The sequence below is a fragment of the Falco biarmicus genome, chromosome 4 (assembly GCF_023638135.1).
Source record: "Falco biarmicus isolate bFalBia1 chromosome 4, bFalBia1.pri, whole genome shotgun sequence".
In the NCBI taxonomy this organism is placed as follows: Eukaryota; Metazoa; Chordata; class Aves; order Falconiformes; family Falconidae; genus Falco; species Falco biarmicus.
In genome coordinates this window covers 32,935,467-32,953,615 of record NC_079291.1, presented here as the reverse complement: position 1 = coordinate 32,953,615, position 18,149 = coordinate 32,935,467, and the positions used below count along the sequence as shown (strand labels likewise).

Sequence of the window (18,149 nt, the reverse complement as noted above, 5' to 3'; positions counted from 1 at the left end):
ATTGCTGTAGGCAATGGAATTTTATTCTTGTAAAAAAATAAGTTAATGCGCAAGAAGACCCATGAGGAGTGCAGAAGTTTCTGATCTACTCATGAGTTGTGCGGGTGACAGTCTCATCATGGTTTATGGAATTTAATCTTTTTCATTATGACTTTTTTTCAAACTTGGGGAGCATTTCCTTACATGTGCAGTTTCACACATGTGTTTTAAAGAATAAACAGTGAAACCAAAAAATCCTGCTGTCAAGCTCTCACAATTCAGAAAATACCAAAATTAAGGTGGCATGCAGCGCTTTAAGTCCTTTTGTGGCTATGCATGAATTTGCAGCCTTTAAATCGCTTCATGGTGCGATATTATTTTTTTTTTTTGCTATAAGACCCCTGCCTTCTGTGATTTAGCTGTCAGGTGTCGCTAAAAGGGATTAATTTGGGCTGAATATTAGAAGAAGGTACTGTCTTTAGGTTTTGCAAGGCATGAAAACTGAAGCAGTGATTTCAGGAACAGGAAAAAAAAAAGGGGAAGCTTGACCTTATGTTTGAAGTAGTTGAGTTGTGTCCAGAAAATTGAATTTTACGTTTTTTTCACCCCAAAGCTCCTGTGAGTTCTACACAAATTAAATTTTTCAAATATTTAGTAATCTTTCCTCCTTGTTTACTGTTTCCCAGCCTGGATCCCTTTGCCCAACATGCAAAAACGAATTCTCTGACCTGCAGCAGGTTATAGTGTAAGCTGTGTTTTGAAAGTACTAAGTCTCCATAATGATGTGGTCTGGGCTACCACAAACTAACTAATTTCACAGAAACTTTAATTCTTACTTTCCCTGTGTCTTGGCTTCCGTTTTGCAAAATGTTGATACTGCTCCCTTATTTTAGACATTTTCTGTAGATTTGGATGGGTTGTGCTCAGCAGCTGCCTTTTCCTGTCCACTGACTGTAAGAGGGATCCGAGACAGCTAGTTTAGATTAGTGAGGGTTATAGTTTGGGTGGGATTCTCCTTGCCTGAGTACACACAGAAGATGATTGAATCAGCGTTGCATGGACAAGCTTTATCTGGGCATTTACTCAACATTTGGAACAAAACATTTTCAATAGTAGCCAATATCTTTAACATTATATATATATATATATATATATAAAAGAAAACACTGTTTAAATATAATATGAGGTTGGCACAAGGTGGTAGTATATCTGCGTGCTTAGTTATGTCTTGAATATGTGTTATATACATTTTATTATTCAATACAATGTGATTTTAAGTAGTTACATTTAAAATACATCTTGCAAAAAAAATAAACCAAAACATACTTAAAGGTATTTTGTATTAATTTAGACTTTTTCCAGTTGCATATTCTGACAAAGGGTGACTGCAACTGCAAAGAAACTCTGAGCCTGATTTAGTCAGTTTCCATCAGAGTGTTGCATCAGAGCACCTTCTTTGGAGGACCCAACATACAAGCAAAGGTACTGCCACCATGGCAAACAGCATTGCAGCTGAAAAATTAGAAAAGAATACTGCTAACAAATCTGCTTGCCGATACAAGCAGAACATACTAGAATAGAAAGTTAGTTCAATTTTTATGCAACATTTTTCAGCCAGAGCTTAGGAGTATTTCAAGGTCACTTACAGAATAACAAACTATATAATGTAATTGACTGAATGCATTTCTAAAGGTAGAATCTCCACTTTTACTAGGTATGAATATTATGATCTATTTTGTCATATAGTCATCAAGAACAATAGAATTAAACATTTTTGTGTGTATTTGTATATTTTAAAGTTGGTTGAAAGTTAAATTATACTACATAAATCAGATTAGGACTTTTGTTTCTTGCGTGACATTACAAAAAATGTTTTTTATATAGCAGTTGGAAAATATGTGTTTATTTTGAAGTCATTGTTTTCTTCCTAGGTTTGTGAGGAGCAGTCAAACACTGGCACTAGAATGATTTCTTTAAAATTGAACAAGAGAAAATTATCCAGATCTGTGTGAATATTTAACACAAGTCTTTACATCACTCCTACAATGTTTTAAAAAGTTCAGTAATGCCAAACCTTGGTCCAGAAAATAATTTAACTGTTGAGATGGTAAAAAAAAAAAAAAAAAAAAAAGGCATGAAATTGCGGTGTACAGTAATTCTTATCAGTTGGTTGGAATATTGCCAGCTGTGTTTAAATATTTGTTCCCCAGGTATCTTATTTAAAAAAATGAGTTGGCACAGCCTCTGTTATTTTCTGGCAAACAGGTATAATACATCTATGTAATGAATAATTTATACCATAAAACGTTCCAAAAATAATCAGCCTTGAAATTAACTTAAGATGGGATTTGATTTATGAATACTGGATAAGCTCAGCATAAAGTTAGTTGGTATTAAATCCCCAAATTAATCCAAATAATCAGATACACTTAGTTGGCAGAAGAAGATTCCCATAGTGTAGGTGGGAAGCTTGGGTTTTAATGAAGGGGGGGGGAAAAAAAGTTTAAGCACTGTAAAATGTTTCTGTAACGGATGCTTATTTAAAATATTTTAATTCTTCTTCATATCAAAATCAATACTACCAGTTCCAGTACCCCATGGTACTACTGACTGACTGCCAGATCCTCTTCATGGACTTCTAGTGCTCGTACTTCTTCTTAGGTGCAGCTTAACTCTATCAAAAAGGTATAATAAAAAATGGACAACACAGTACAGCATTGTCTTTCACGTAACATCATCTGAACAAGTCTTTTTGACTGGTTAAACAGATGATAGTACAACTAATGCCAGACAGAAGTTTAAAGAGATTGCAACACAGAGATCTTTTTCTAAATGAGGTATTGTTGTTCCAAATGCAAAACTGGATTCAAATAAAGTACCAATTAGTTTCTTTCTTGTGTTAAACTTTGTCAAAAAACAGCAGTTACAATAAACCTGATAAGAGTCTGTTTTCCCAGTGGTATATTCTTAGAAAATCAAGATTTAAACTATGCACAGCATTTTTAAATGAGTATTTTTGTCAGAAAAGCCCCATTTTAATGGTACTTGGTCCAAAAATTGTCTGGTTTGCAAGATCAGTTTTCTTCCCTGTATTTTTTTTATCCAGGATACTGATGAAATCCCTTGCTTCTTAACTTCATTCACTCATTGTCGTAAGCAGCCCAGCAATGAAGAATTTTTTCCAAAGCTGAAATTTTGCACTGTTATAAATTCTTTTTCTTAATGGGAGAGCAGTAGCATCATTTAATGCCTTCCGTAATGCTGAATATTTTCTGACAAAAGCAGGAGGGAAAAAGTGTTCTGAATGCTGCCAAAAAGAGTGTTTCATTCTGATGTCATTTGACAGACACACCTTATACTACCAGTTGCCCACCAAAGCTGCTCTGCACTCCCCTTCTCAGTTGGATGGGGGAGAGAAAATATGATTGAAAGGCTTGTGGTCAGGGTGAGGACAGGGAGAGCACTCGGCAGTTACCATCGTGAGCAAAAGAGACTCAACTCAGGGAAAAATTCATTTAATTTTTTACCAATCAGATTGGAGTAGGATAATGAGAAGTAAAACCAAATTTTAAAACGACCCCTTTCCCCCTGCCCCCAACCCACCCACCCCTTCCTTCTTCCCAGGTTTTGCTTCACACCTGATTTTCTCTGCCTCCTCCCCCCAGGTGGAGCAGGGCAACGTGGGTTGCAGTCAGTCCATCACACGCTGTCTCTGCCGCTCCTTCCTCCTCACAGGAAGGGCTCCTCACACTCTTCCTCTGCTCCAGCGTGGGGTCCCTCCCACACGGTGCTGTCCTTCAGGCACAGACTGCTCCAGCGTGGGTACCCCATAGGCTCACAAATGCGGCCAGCAAACCGGCTCCAGCCTGGGCTCCTCTCCCCATGGGGCCGCAGGTCCTGCCAGGAGCTGCTCCAGCATGGGCTGCCCAGAGGTCACCACCTCCTTTGGGCACCCACCGGCTGCACCATGGACCTCCATGGGCTGCAGGGCCACAGCCTGCCTCTCCAGGTGTTTCACCAGGGGAATCTCTGCCCCAGCGCCCAGAGCACCTCCTCTCCCTCCTTCTCTGGCCTTGGTGTCTGCAGAGCTGTTGCTCTCATGTATTCTCACTTCTCCCTTGGGCTGCAATTGCTCTTGCACAGTAACTTTCCCCTTCTTAAATACACTGTCACAGAGGCGCTACCATCGCTGCTGACGGGCTCGGCCTTGACCAGAAGTGGGTCCATCTTGGAGTCAGCTGGCATTGGCTCCGTTGGGCATGGGGGACGTTTCTGGCATCATCTTACAGAAGCCAACTCTGTAGCAGCCCACCACTGCCAAAACCTTGCTACACAAACCCCATACAAAAAAATGAAGCAAATTATTTTTTCAAGAGGCTTTGTGAGTGTCTCGTGAATCATATTAATACTGAGGTATTCCTGCTTTTAATAAGTTGTCTCACCAGTTTTGCTTTTTTATAACTAAAAATGTGTTGCTGAAGTAAAAACAAACAAGGATGGCTGAAATTAGGGAAAAGCCTGGTCATTAATTATCACTTTGGTTAAAATACACACCCAGGTCTAATTTCCAGTGAAACACTTAAGAGGTACCTCATTATTAAAGTACTAGACTTAAAAACAATTAAATCATGAACACAGTGTGTTGAATATACATTTTTAATGCATTTAATCTGAATATACACAATCTAATATTTAAATGACTAAACCTGTAGTTTAGGTGTGGTTTAGTTTAGATAGAGTAACTATTGCCTACTCTACGGCAGTGGTTAAGGGAGCAAAATCTCTTCATGGGCAGCTGTTAGAAATGCCACTGCTACTCTGTACCTTCTTTAGGTTATGCTTCTAACAAAATCTGCTTACAATTACGGTTTATCTGGGAAATAGCTCTTCTAGTGAATCGCGAGTTACACTTCCTAAACCATGACAAAATGAATTTACAGCCTACGTTGTCCGCTACTGTAGTGCTAAGCGGCAAGGAATCTCGTCTGGGACCTATCTGCAATTGGAAAATTCCAAATAGCAGCTAGCATCGTGTTTGAAGTAAAGCTACCAAATGTGGTTTTATGCTAGCACAGCGTGAGAGAATAAAAACCGAGAGCACTTTTTCAGCCCTAAGCCGCACCCTGCAACAGGAAGATTTTATACCTCTGCTTTGGTGTACGGCTGTGCCCACTCAAAGAATGTGAGAAGGCTGAAAGAGAAGTAGAGTCTAGGAAGGACAGGGGGAGTGCCTGCGCCTTAAAGAACTGGAGGCTTTCCCTTTTGAAAATCAGTTTCTAGATATTTACAATATTGAGCAGTGTCGTGACAGTGAATTTTGCATATTGAAGATGCTGTATAGAATTGTAGAAGGCATGCAGATAGCAGTTTTAACCTGTTTTCTCTTTTTTATGTTGCTTTTTAAGTGATGTCCCCAAAGGAAGATATATGTGTCTGAAAGTCACCAAATTGTAGCTGCCAAAGCATCATAGCTCACACCAGTGGTACACATTCAGATCTATTTCATCAATACAGTTGTCTTCCTACTTCTAGAGTTCCTAAAATAATGAGTCTTTTGAGTATTGATAATTAGGGGCTTCATGCTGACAGTGGAGCCATAAACAAATTTACCGATAACTTCTAATTGACCATTACTACTTTCTGTTAACAGCCCTACCGGAAATTTTGATTGTTATTTACCTAATTAGTAGAACACATGTTGGTTTTGAAAGCATCTGAAAATAAGTGTGCATGAAAAGCTTGTAACTGACTTTTGAATTTTTTAAGCTTCTGAGCCTTCATTAAATTCTTGGTTTAGATGATACAAGGTGCCAGGAGGACAGGAGTAAAAAACATTTCCATTGTGCATAACCTTTTCTAGTTGAATATTCATGAAGAATTGAGGAGCCAACTGAAAACAGCAATAACTATGTGCTTTACGGGGAATCCTGAGAGGTGCAAAGGTATATCTGGAGTCTGGTGGCATCCCGTTCCACTCTAATTTTGCAGAGTAGTGTTCTATTGCTACCAAATTCCTGAAATAAACTTCTTAACCCAGAAATGTATTTCTAGCCTTATGTTTTATATAGAACTAGGAGGTATGTAATTAAAGAATTATATATCTTAATACCTCGCTAGTCCAACTTTATTACCCTGCAAATAATCTTAGCACATCACCTGTAATCATATTCTGTATGACAGAAAAATAATTTGATCTTTAATTGTTAGTCTCTGAATGAGATCTAAAGACATCATAGTTGCCTAATTACCTGCTTGTGTTTGCTCTCAAGGTTGGTTTTATTATAGTCTTCCAAAGAAATGCAACCATATATGTCACTTTAAGTAATGTGTCACTCATCAGTATAAATTACTAACGCTGCCTGAGCAAAATGTATTCATATTGAACCAGGAGAGAGAAAGGAGACAGGGGAAGAAACAAAGAAAGGGCCGCTTTGTGATGGGCTAAGCAAGTAATGAATTTTAGCAGAGTCAAGATTTGCTTTTCGTTGTCATCTTAGATAGGGGTGCTGAGGTTTTGTCACCATTCTCAAATAGAGATTCTCTTAGTGCCAGCCACATTTAATCACATTTTGCAGAAGACAGCTGGGCATTGCCGATTTGTGCTGTGTCAGGCACTTTCTGTGAAAGGAGTGTCTCATCGCTTGGATTTCAGCATTCTGTAGCAGAAAAGTTCCCTCTTCTTAAAATTGGCTCAGCAAATAGCTTGTGTGGGAATATAACTATAAGAGTATTACAATCAGTTCTACCAAGAAAAAGCACAAATATTACGTGGAATTTTAAGATGGCTTTTGAAAAGATTTTCACAAAACCTTTAAAATGTATAGTGTATTGTTAAATTCTGATAGCAATTAAATTAATCTTAGATTTTTCAGTAAATGTATTTGGGTAACAGTTGAAAATTATTATCTGGTTCAGTGGCTTGAGACACATTTGGGCATGTTTGGAAAGTCTTAAGTGTATTTCAGCTGCATCAAACAGTACCAAAAGATTTCATATGTGGAAAACCTTGGAATCTGTAGATATCAAGATTTCTTCAAGCTACTAATCTCATGAAGACTGAAGGGCAGATGGTATCCTTCAGATGTGGTATAAATAGCCAAAGAAGTGTCAGAAAGGAAGTAGCAAGATAACTCGGTATTTATGGAAGGTACACACAAGTGTACTTAGGGTGGGTTAATCACATCACATATTTATTTTTGGAAATAGAAGGGCATCAGCAGATTGATACAGTCATTCGCATAATGGATATTAAATGTGTAACCAGTCCTGTACAATAAATAAGGATATACATATCAGGTATTAATATTTGCCACTATATTGTGTATTAAATGAATACGCAGTTTGTCCAACCATTTTCATCTAGTGCATGATGTCTCCACTGCTTGTTTAGGTTGAAAGTGTTGCATAAAGCAGAGAAATTTCAGACAAAAATTTTTAATTGCTGGTGGTAAGGAACTTTTTGAAGGTTATTATAAGATGTCTGTATTCATGTAAGGATAGCTTCAAGTATCTTGCATTTAAACGGTAATTATGAGAAAGTATAAAAGGTTTGACATTTGGGAGCTGTGATTTATTAATCTGTTATTAATTCTTTCACTGGAATGACCTGTAGACCTATTGTTGTTTATGTGCTTTCTGGGTACAGCATAGACAGAGAGTGAAAAGCTCCTTGATACAAAATAGTAAAACATTCAGAAGACAATTTGTACCCTTTCTCAGGTACCCTGGTTAATACACAATGAACCTTTTTACCTACTGACTCATTCTTCCTTGCAAAGTGACCTGCTTCAGCTAAAGAATAGTAAGATGGCTTAATCAGTCCCTTGGGAAATGCAGTTTTGAACCCCCTTAAAGAAGAAGAAGACAGAAGTGAACCAGGATCTTCCCTATAATGGTTGAATGTGATCACCAATTAATTTAGGGCAGCAATCAAAACATCGTCTGAAAGTAAGGCACTAAGTGTGTCTGTCTCTCTTTTTTTCTAATTTTTTTTGGGAGGGACTGGGCGGGAGGAAGGGGGAGTTGTTTGACCCCAGAGAGCTTTCATTGTAGTGAATCTCAGGAGGACAAAGGGAACTTTTGATAATCCATGGTAACACTACTGAATTCTGAATAAAGCTGCTATTTAAAATGCCCTGTTATTTTGAACATTTCCTATTGATTAGTGAAATGGTTCTACATTCTGGTACACTCATTTTCTTGGCTCTTAATGTGAGGTGTCTTAGTGTGTATTTATCTTAACATTTTGGTTAAGGTTGGGAATGCATTTTTTAAAGGAATCACCCAGCTGCCACCCATCGCTATACTCTGTTTCAAATTATAGAGTGGTCTCAAGAGTGTTCAAACGGGGTTCCTGTCAAGGGATGCTAAAGCTGAGGATGTATTCTGCTAATGGGTGTGCTGTCTCTCTGACCGAACTAGTCATAGCTTTGAAACACGTATAGCACATCTGGCTGATCCTCAATACCAACTGCCTTGTTCTTTACAGCTCTTCCTGTCGCACCACAATAGTTCCTGGCATGAAGTGACTATTAAAACCCCTCTTATGTTTGCTGTATCAAAGGCATATTTGTGTTTTAGTTTCATTGACTACAAAAGTTACTTCATTCCTGTTTGGTAAGAGAATTTTTAGAATGCCAGTAGTCTCAAGGTCAAAAGCCTAAAAATTAATACGCAGATATATACTGCTAGGGTATTAAATCATATCATTTGTGTGTTTGCATAAGTACTGTATGCATATACTTTTAACTGAACAAATCCGGACCACAATGTTATTAAGCAACTATATTGAAGAGTAAATGACTCGGGGTGTGTTTCCTACTACAAATGAGAAACATAAAAGGGAGTTTTGTCTGGTAGATGTAATCTTTTTAAAAAAAAATCACAAAAAAGGCACAGGGAAAATATTCATGCCTGCTGAAACAAGGCAGTAAAGTTGACATTTCAAGTTCATTTAGCCTCATTATTCCATGTATCATTTACAGTGTTCTTAATTAGGGAAGAATGAGGAATTTCCAGGCCTTTCTGAGGATGCTTTAAAACAGCCGCAGTAGTTGTGACCTTTCAGTTCCTGTGGGCTCAGCAAAAGATGGCTGATTAATGTCACATCTTAAACTGTGTCAACTGGGCTTTTCATTCCCTTTTAGGTAAACAGCCCATTGTCAGTGCAGCTCAGTTTGACAGAATAAAATATCCTTGTGGTTTAGCTAGCTACTTTACATTAATGAGTATGTATCTCTATTTAGTAGTATGAAGTTATATGGAGATTTCTTTACTTAAAGAGAATTTAATTACTCTAGTGACTAGCATGAATGAATAAATCAAAGGCACCCACAAAATAAGTGTTCTTAACATTTGTTTGAGGCTTCTTAAAGGATGTCCAAGATTTTTTTTCATTTGGCACATTCAGATGTTACAGCGATCTGAAAAGGAAGATATAAAAAACATTTTTATAGAAAGCCTTTCTATAGATAGATTCATTCTTTAAAAATATTTCTATATTCTTGAATTAACATTTTACTTTTTCTGCTTTATCAGTTGAAAATAGTACTTCTTAAGAAGAGAGAGAGGGAGAGGAAGAGAAGGAAAGAGAGAAAATCAAGATGGGGAAAAATAACAGGACTGCAAGAAATGCCCTTGGCATAGAAAGGGAAATGTGAGCACACATGCATTCATAAGAATGAGAAAATCTGACCTGGAGAAATAAACAGAAACCCTTATAGGGGAGAATAGGATGAATTAATAAATAAGGCCATGGCAAGGTAGAAAGAAGGATGTGGAGGGCACACAGAGAGCCTGCCCCCAGAGCAGGGTAGAGTGTTTATAGAAAACCTCTGAAGCACAGGCAGATAAGTGGGTGCCATGCAAGGAAAGTTTAAGGAGCTATAAAACTTGCATAATAAACTTGGACTGCAAAAAATTATGTACTGTACAATCCCTTTCTTTATTTCATCTTGTTACTGGAAAAAAATCTGGAAGTGAGGAGAGAGGAAAACCAGTCTTGATTTAATAAGTAGCCTTTGAAGATTCTGTGATGCTTTTGGTGATCACATATTTTAATATTACTCTGTTTTGCATTATGTTGGGAAAATGTGGATTTCAAGGAGTTGAAAAGCAAGAATCACTGCTGATGAAGATGTAAGGAGCTAAATAAATACTACTTAAAGGACTTCTCAAAGGGGAAAAATAAACCAACCCTATGAATGTGCTGACCCTGTCTTGAGAATTAAGTTAGATGGTACAATTTAAAGCTTTGTTCCAACATCTGACAGACACACTCTGCATGCTGATGCATAATATCTGAAGATTGTGTACTTGAAAGAAAGCCTTTTCTGAGCTACGTTCTATTTTTGTTAGAATAAAGCAGCTGCTTTTTGGAGCAGAGATCTCAAGTGCTCAATCTTCTAGTTCAAGTTAAGTGTTAGCCAAGTATTGTGAGCAAATTTTGTGTATGCTTTCTCCCAAGCTGCTGAAGTGGAGTAAAGCAAACTACTTTGACCATAAATTGTGCAAATCTGCAGCTTGACCCTGAGAGGTGGAAGTAAGTTTGCTGCTGTACCTTACTCCCAAGTTGTTGCTGCCTCTGCAATCCAAGAGCGCGGAAAGTCTGGGGCAATTTAAGTATGATTTGAAAAGAAATACACATGAAGTGAAACTGTCTCTTAGAAAGACAGTATGGATGGATTGCTGTGGCCTGCCCTGATCATTTCTGAATGAAAATAACATTGCTTAAGGAAAAAGACAACTAGAAACCCAAATGTACCCTTACTAATGGAGCACTTGTACCTGTGGCACTGCCTTCCACAAGTAATAGCAGGTGACTTTGCGCATTTGTTGTTTAGAACACCTTGTTTTAAATACTAGGTGTAAGGTGCCTGTATCATTCCATAAATATTTTGAAATCAACAATTACAGTTACATGCTTACTGTGGCTGTAGATGCTTGTGATGTGTTTGAGAATTTATTTTGCAACTTTTGATTGTGGTTTTTTTGGTTTTTTAAATGGGGGAGGGGAAAGAATTGGAGAGATCAGAGCTGTACAAAATGGGTACAGGGAAGATGAAACATCCTGATCCAGCAGTAGTAAATTATGTGTATTGTCTTAAAGAGATTTTAGAACTCTGTAAAATAACTTATAAAACTCCTTAAAACATAAAAACAGCACAAAAATAACTTTATAGGCTGTAGTATATGCCTGTGATCTAATGATAAGAAAAAAATAGCAGAACCATATATAGGAAGAAAGTGGTGTGGACAAAAAGAAAAAATACTGAGTTACTCTTATATGCCATGATAGTAGCATAGTACAGCAGACTTGCCAGAATATTAATATCCTGCAAAAGGATATTCATATAAAATCTGTTGCTCTGGTGCACCAGATAATTGCCAAATTATGCAAGACGCAGGAGATTTAGAATAAAAAGGATAGATAGTGGCTTTTTCCCTTTGTTGAAGAAATTCTAAGAACTCCTGGTGATGATGCTCATGTTTGTACAGAAATTTTTGCCAACAGTTTGAGCCATGCAGTAGCTGTGACAATGGCATTAACCCATGACAGTAACAGGAAAGATGGATTCCTTTGCATTATGCATATGAGATGAGATTAGCGTGGTGAATTCTGAAGTGTAATTCCAGTTTTTGTATTCTAATGTGGTTTTATTAATTAGTGTTTTAAGACTGGATTTTGAATACAGGTCAGAGAGTTCTAAGGTCAGAAAAAGCAGCTATTGAAAGGGTAGCTAAAAGAACAGTTTTTGAATGTTGGCAAGTAATGAATGATGAGAAAGTAAAAGGGAAATACGATAATCTGGGAGAGTTTGATTTGAAAGGTGGTGAATTCAGTCCAAAGAGAGATAGGATTAGTACACCGAGTAATGGAAATGTAGAAAATATGTGACTTAGAAAGGGGAAACTAATTCAGGTTCCAGAGGTCAGTGAATGATAATACCTTCAAGCGGTAAAATGTTCTCCTGTTTGCTGTTTCTATTTGCATGTGCTAAAGGTGGAAGAAAAATACGAAAAACATTATTTTGAGAGTGCTCTTTCTAGCTTTAAATATATGTATTTTTTTTCTTTTTGCCATTTGAAGAAAGCATCTGGAGAGAACGCATGACCCTGTTTCTTTTCATACTTTGTTCAAACACTTCTAGTAAAATATTAGCAATAGCAGCATACTTGTTTTAAAACAACTGTAAGAGTGGGAATTCACCCTTTGACACCTGGAAATGTAGGTAAATTTCAAAGATGCAAGCTTGCTTTGACAGCATAGTTTATTGAAAGATAGAGGGATAATAAACAAACAGATGGGTATTTATTGGAAACTTCTAGTAACTATTAGCTCCTTCATATTGCACAGTGTGTTTGAAGAAAAAAGTTGGAGGCTAAAGACAAATTAAGTTTCTATTTTTTCTAATTACATTCAAATTAAGTAAGTTTCTATATTTGGAAAACAGAGGATTATAAATGGTTTTTCTTTGTTTCTGTCTTTAAAAGAAAGCAGAGTTTTTAGAGCTAGGTTAGGGTTTATTACCTGAACCGAGGTAGTTTCAGAGTCAGCTGAGAATGAGACCCTGTTGTGTTAACAACGAATAAACATAGAAGTTGTCGTGCCCTTCTCAAGAGAGAGAAAAAACAGCCAAGGACGTAACAACAGCCTTGCCTCTGCGACTGGCAGTGTAGGAGGTTAGCACGTGTACAGTAAAGGTTGCATTTGTAATTTCCTATCTTTGGAGAGGGCAGAGGAAGAGAGGAGATTGTCAGGTGTTAAATAAAATCGTTGTGAGGAGAGTGACAAAGGCAGAATAGAAAAAGGAAGGGAAATTTTACGACTGTGGAGCGTGAGTTAAAAGTTGAAAGCCCATGTTCTTACCTCATTAAGTAACACAGGGTAAAATCCTTGCAATGGCAATGTGATTGATCTCACAGGTAAGTAGATTAAGATAAACTCCACATTTCTCCTGGGGTTTTAGTTTGGCTGCCTGTGAACTGTGGGAGAGCTACAGATGTCTCATCTTCACTAGATTTTACCAAATTCTAGCTAAGATGTTGTGAACACTTTCAAAATCTGCCCCTGGGGAGAGAGAGGGGACGGCTGGCAGCGGCTGGGAGCTGGGGGCACCTTCTGTGGTCTGGGCCGGGGAGGTGCCTTGGGTCTGACCCAGGAAGGCTTTGCCTGTGCAGCACTGGCAATGGTGCTCTGTGAGGCTACAAGCACGTCAATAAAAATGTGCTCTGATTTCTCCCCATACTCCTTCAGCCTTAAGAAGCTGCCTTCATGTTTCAGAAAAGGCTTTTTTTTTCTTTTTCTTTTTTTTCCTTGTGTAAGTCTAAAGGGGGACAAATATTTCTACTTTGTTACTGTTAGAAGTCTTTGTTAGTAACTTTGGCTTCCAATTCATTACTGCAGTCATGTTTTCACAGCCTGGTGTGAGAGATAAACCCTTTGCAAATGAAGACAGCATCCATTTTCATTCTACCTCAGGCCACACAGAATTGATTGGGGTAATAAAATGACAGTACCATGTAATATCCTGACGGCTCTTTAATTTGAAAACTAGTTCCAGGCTGATTCAAAACTTGTTTAAAGCTAATTTATGACTTGTGTAATTTTCAACTGGACCAAGGTAAAGGATGATTTATGAAAACCGATGCAGAGTTAACATAATATATTCAAACCTTTCAGCTTGAAATCATCTATAAAGGGTTTGTGCGTTTGTGCATTGATTTGTTTCAATTATTTTTTAGTTTTGTTTTGTTTTAAAGTAGCAATAGCAGAAAAGATAGTCGATGCTTGGCTTGTATAAATACGATTGTAAGACACTATTTTTGCATTGTCTTTTTCTCAAATACATTTCTTACGCTTTCTAGTAAAATATGTTATGCATACTTTTCAACTGTACATCAGTCTCCATTTTCTTCAGAATCAGAAGCTGTGTAGAGGTTTGATTCTGTGTGAGTCAACATTTGTGCTGACGATAACATGGATTGGTAAACAAGTACAGTATTTTGTTACCATAGTGTTCACAGTAAACATTCCCTATGAATGTACATGTCTGTATATACGTGTCTGTGTCAGACTTACACATATACAAAACATATCTGTATATGTGTCCTGATCTCAAATGTAATGGTCTGGTTTTTAAAGAACAAAAATTAAAAACAGCGAATTCCTCAAATTAAGCCACAGTATCAGCATAGCATAAAACATAAATGTTTTCCTCTAAAATCTATCACTTTTACATAGCTGACAAATGAAATCCACATCTGTTCTGTATGCACTATTGATTTTTCAGCATACTGTATCAGTGATACTTCTGCACAGAAGAGGACAAAGCTAGAAGCACAGTGTACTGCTACTGCAGTAGATGCAAATAGCAAATAAGGCAAATGGGATGAAGGGAGAAAAGAACTGAATGCTTTGAGGGAAGTGCTACAGCTGAAGCACCTTTGATTTCTCATCTCCTACCAGTCATTCTCTCCTTTGATCTCTGCTGACCTGAATTATTATCATTATTACAATTACTATTATTATTACTATTGTTATTATTTCTAGTGTTATTAATATTATTATTGCTACTATTGTTACTATTATTATTGGATTATATTTTAGTAATTCTAAAATTAATAATGATGATGATGATGATAATAGTAATATGCTGAAGGTCCAAGACTCGGAATTTAACTAGCTACAGTTTTGTATCTGCTGTCAAGATTAGCAAGCAAGTTCCATCCCAGAACTGGAATATCTGATTTGTTATGTAATGATGTCAACATGTAATTAAAATACTGGTTTTTGCAGAACTGTGATTGATTCAAGCCAGTACTGTTGTGGTAACTTAAACTGCATGAACATATAGGTCATAGGAAAAGAGGCATAGTTCAAAGCAGGGCTGGCTGTCTTGCATAAAGGTAGGAGAATGTCTACACATTTCATGTTTCCTCTTCAAGGTTTCTGAAGTCCAAGAGGGATCATGTTCTGAGGAGCTTTGATTAAAATCTGCATTTTGCAGGAAAAAAAAATAATTACTAGACATTCTGAATGTATTTGTTTATAATGCACTTATATTTCCATAAATAATTTCTATATTTTCAGGAAACTGGAAGTACTACTTATTAGTGGTTTTCTCCCATAATTTATTAAGTGATATAGTTAAATATTAATATCCATTAGAAAGGTATCTGTTGATCTGTCTGACATGAAAATGCAGATATGTGAGCTTTTAGAAAACATAGTATTTTAATGAAGCGGGAAGGGCTTAAGCACCAGAAAAGACATATACCAAGTTACTTATTGTCAATTAGTTGTCCATGAACAGTCGTGTCCATACTGCTACCCCTGAGGCTTACAGATCCATGAGAAGTACCATTGACATGGTTTTCATCATACAAGGCCTTGAAAAAAGAAGGAAGAGACTTTTTGCAAAGTCAGCCCACTATATTGGAATGTAAATAATAATTAGGAAGGGCAATAAATGAGTTTTAATTATTTTTGAGGTACTTTTTTCCTTTTAACACCTCCTTAGCAAAACCATTGTTTTAGGTCAGCAATACAGATTTTTGCCTTTCCTTTACAAAACTAAACAATGCTAATACTTTTTCAAGTTTTTTTTATTTGCCTGAGTACAAGTAAAAGTACCAGGATTTGTTACGAGAATTGTTGCTCACTTGGCCATGTACTCATAACACACGGAGAAGAAGCTTTATGGAAGTTCTCACTTGCACCTTGCAACATTTTTGTCATTGAACCTTACATGAAAGGATCTCATTCCACTTACTATGTTTATTTCTGAAAGCTGTACTTCACGTGTTGCTGAACTAGTTCAGAACAACATTGATTGCCTTTCTTACATATGTTCGGGCTCTTTGCAGTTTTCCTAAGAAGTGGCAGCAGTGCAAATAGAAACAATAAAACCAGTTTAATTGAAAAGGGAGACACATTTTCTCATGTTGGTTTCTGAAAAATGAAGTAAATTTGATTTCCATCCATCTCCCTAAAAATGGAAGTATTATGTTAGCCAGCTGGTTCTTAGGAGAGCTATTGAGAAGGATGGGCAAGTTGCTCGGGACGAAGGTATTCGAGACTTGATGGTGGAAAAGAATCCATGGTCCTGTTGAGGCAAAAGGAATGTAACAGGAAAATATGTTTACCAAATTACAGTTGCTCGGATCATTTTTGAAAACCGCTTTTTATTACTTTCAGAAAATGTAAATAACAAATAATGGTTGCCACTATTACCTGGCCACACATAATAGCAGCATCATAAAAGTTTGTTTAGGCACAAAAGACAGGCAGAATTCAAGGAGGGAAATTACTGAACCAAAGAATTCAGGCAAGTACATCATTTTCTTGCAGCAGATGCAGTCGTTACTTTTGGTTTTGTAAGTACCACAGAAGAGCTTCTGGAAATGTATTGAGCTGATAGACTGCATAGTGATGATTTAACTTCCCAGTTCTCAAGGAGGAAACAAAACTCTGCTGTCCAGTACTCAAAAGTCAGTTCATGGCTAGCTGGGTCAACAAAAAGAGATAGTTTCATTGTCATAGTTTACTGAGTCAGCCTTTGAGAGAGAGGATGTTTGCCTGTGCAAGTCCATATCTACTAGGGAAAACAGCGAGCTGTCAGATGAACATGATGCAAGGTTTATTTTGATGGCATGTAGAGCATGTGGCTTTTGTACAGTCAGTAAAGGAAAATCAGACTTTCATTATTAGAATGCTAGAGATTATTCTTCTTGTAGTTCACTGTGTTTAGCTATGTTGTTAATATTCTTTTGAGGAACTGAGAAAGCTGAAAAATAGTGTTTTCTTATTCCTGTCATGGAAATACTCAGGATGGTAGCTCTGGCAAGGTATCCCATTTTTTTCCTGTTCTTCTGCAGTTCCAGTGCTTATGCTCATAAAACAGTTCACTGCAATGGCAGTTGGATGTCTTTGTTAACAATTTAATTGATGGTATTCTTTAGTCTTCACTGAAAGCTGATGTTTCCTAAAATGTCTTCCTCATACCAAACCATAAACTTAAGGTGGTAAGCCACAGAATGGGCCAGACTATCCTTACTCTAAGTCAGAGAGAGGTGGTGCAGCGAGAAAAGCATATAAAGCTTTGTCTGAAATATTTAAGCTCAGAAGCTATTTTAAAGGGATTCACCTGAAAAGGTGTATGAAATAGATATTCCCCTTCCAGGCTCACAGAGATTCTTCCAACTTTTTGACCTCCAGCAACCCCCTCCATGTATTAATTCTTTTACAGAATCTGGTCTTACCTGTGATTCTCCATGTGATTCAGTAACGTTGTTGAACCACAGTGTCCACTTTTGCCCTTCCAACAGTCAAACACACATTGGGCTAAACTGCAAATGCTGAATATTACCGTTATGAAAATTTAATTTACTTTTTAGAGGTTGTTATGTTGAAAAACTTAATAATGAGCTTTGCAGCTTGCAGTTTCCAAAGTATAATCTTGACTTCCTTGCAATTAATGACTGTAGAAAGAAAGTGATATATCAAAAGCACATATTCTGCTTTCTAAGTGATGACATCTAAAATATCTTCTGTAATGAGCATTGCAGCGAGCAGAGTAAAGATAGTACTGATTAATGGATTTTTCCTCTGTAGTAAAATATCTCAATCTATGCAGTTATCAAAACCACTGTGTGAAGCAGTGAAGGTATTAAAGTGGGTTTTGTTTTGACAGATCTAGTCATACTGCATTGCAAAATCAAGTTAATTTGAAAAATAGAATGTAAACTACTTAAGAAATTTTATTTATTTTACTGTAGCATTAAAGTTACTAATAGACAGCCAATTCTACTAACTTTTATAACTCTACCAGATTGCATGCTGTATTGGTTTGCAGTGACTGGTAAAATACATTTGTGTGGGGTTGTTCTAGCACGATCCCTGCTGTTATGCAGAAACCTCTGTCTTGAATAAGGGGATGAAATGTAATATTCCCTTCCTTGCAGTTGAGGAGAGGGGTAGGTATGGGCAAAACAAGCATGCTTGTCCAGAACTTCGGAATTCTGAAATGCTATATAACTACTTAATAAGTCTTATAATGCTCTTGTGAAGAAATTATTACTATTTTAAGAGAAAATATATGACAGATGTTTTTGACTCTGGGGTAAAAAAAAGTTGCCCAGGGTAAAAAGGGTGGAGTTTTAGACCTCAA

At 37.0% G+C, this 18,149-nt stretch overlaps 1 protein-coding gene across 1 annotated transcript in view; it reads left to right on the top strand.

Moving 5' to 3' along the window:
* The window catches only part of PHF14 (PHD finger protein 14), a 173,974-nt gene that overhangs the window by 115,314 nt on the left and 40,511 nt on the right, over positions 1-18,149 (top strand). The window lies entirely within an intron of this gene.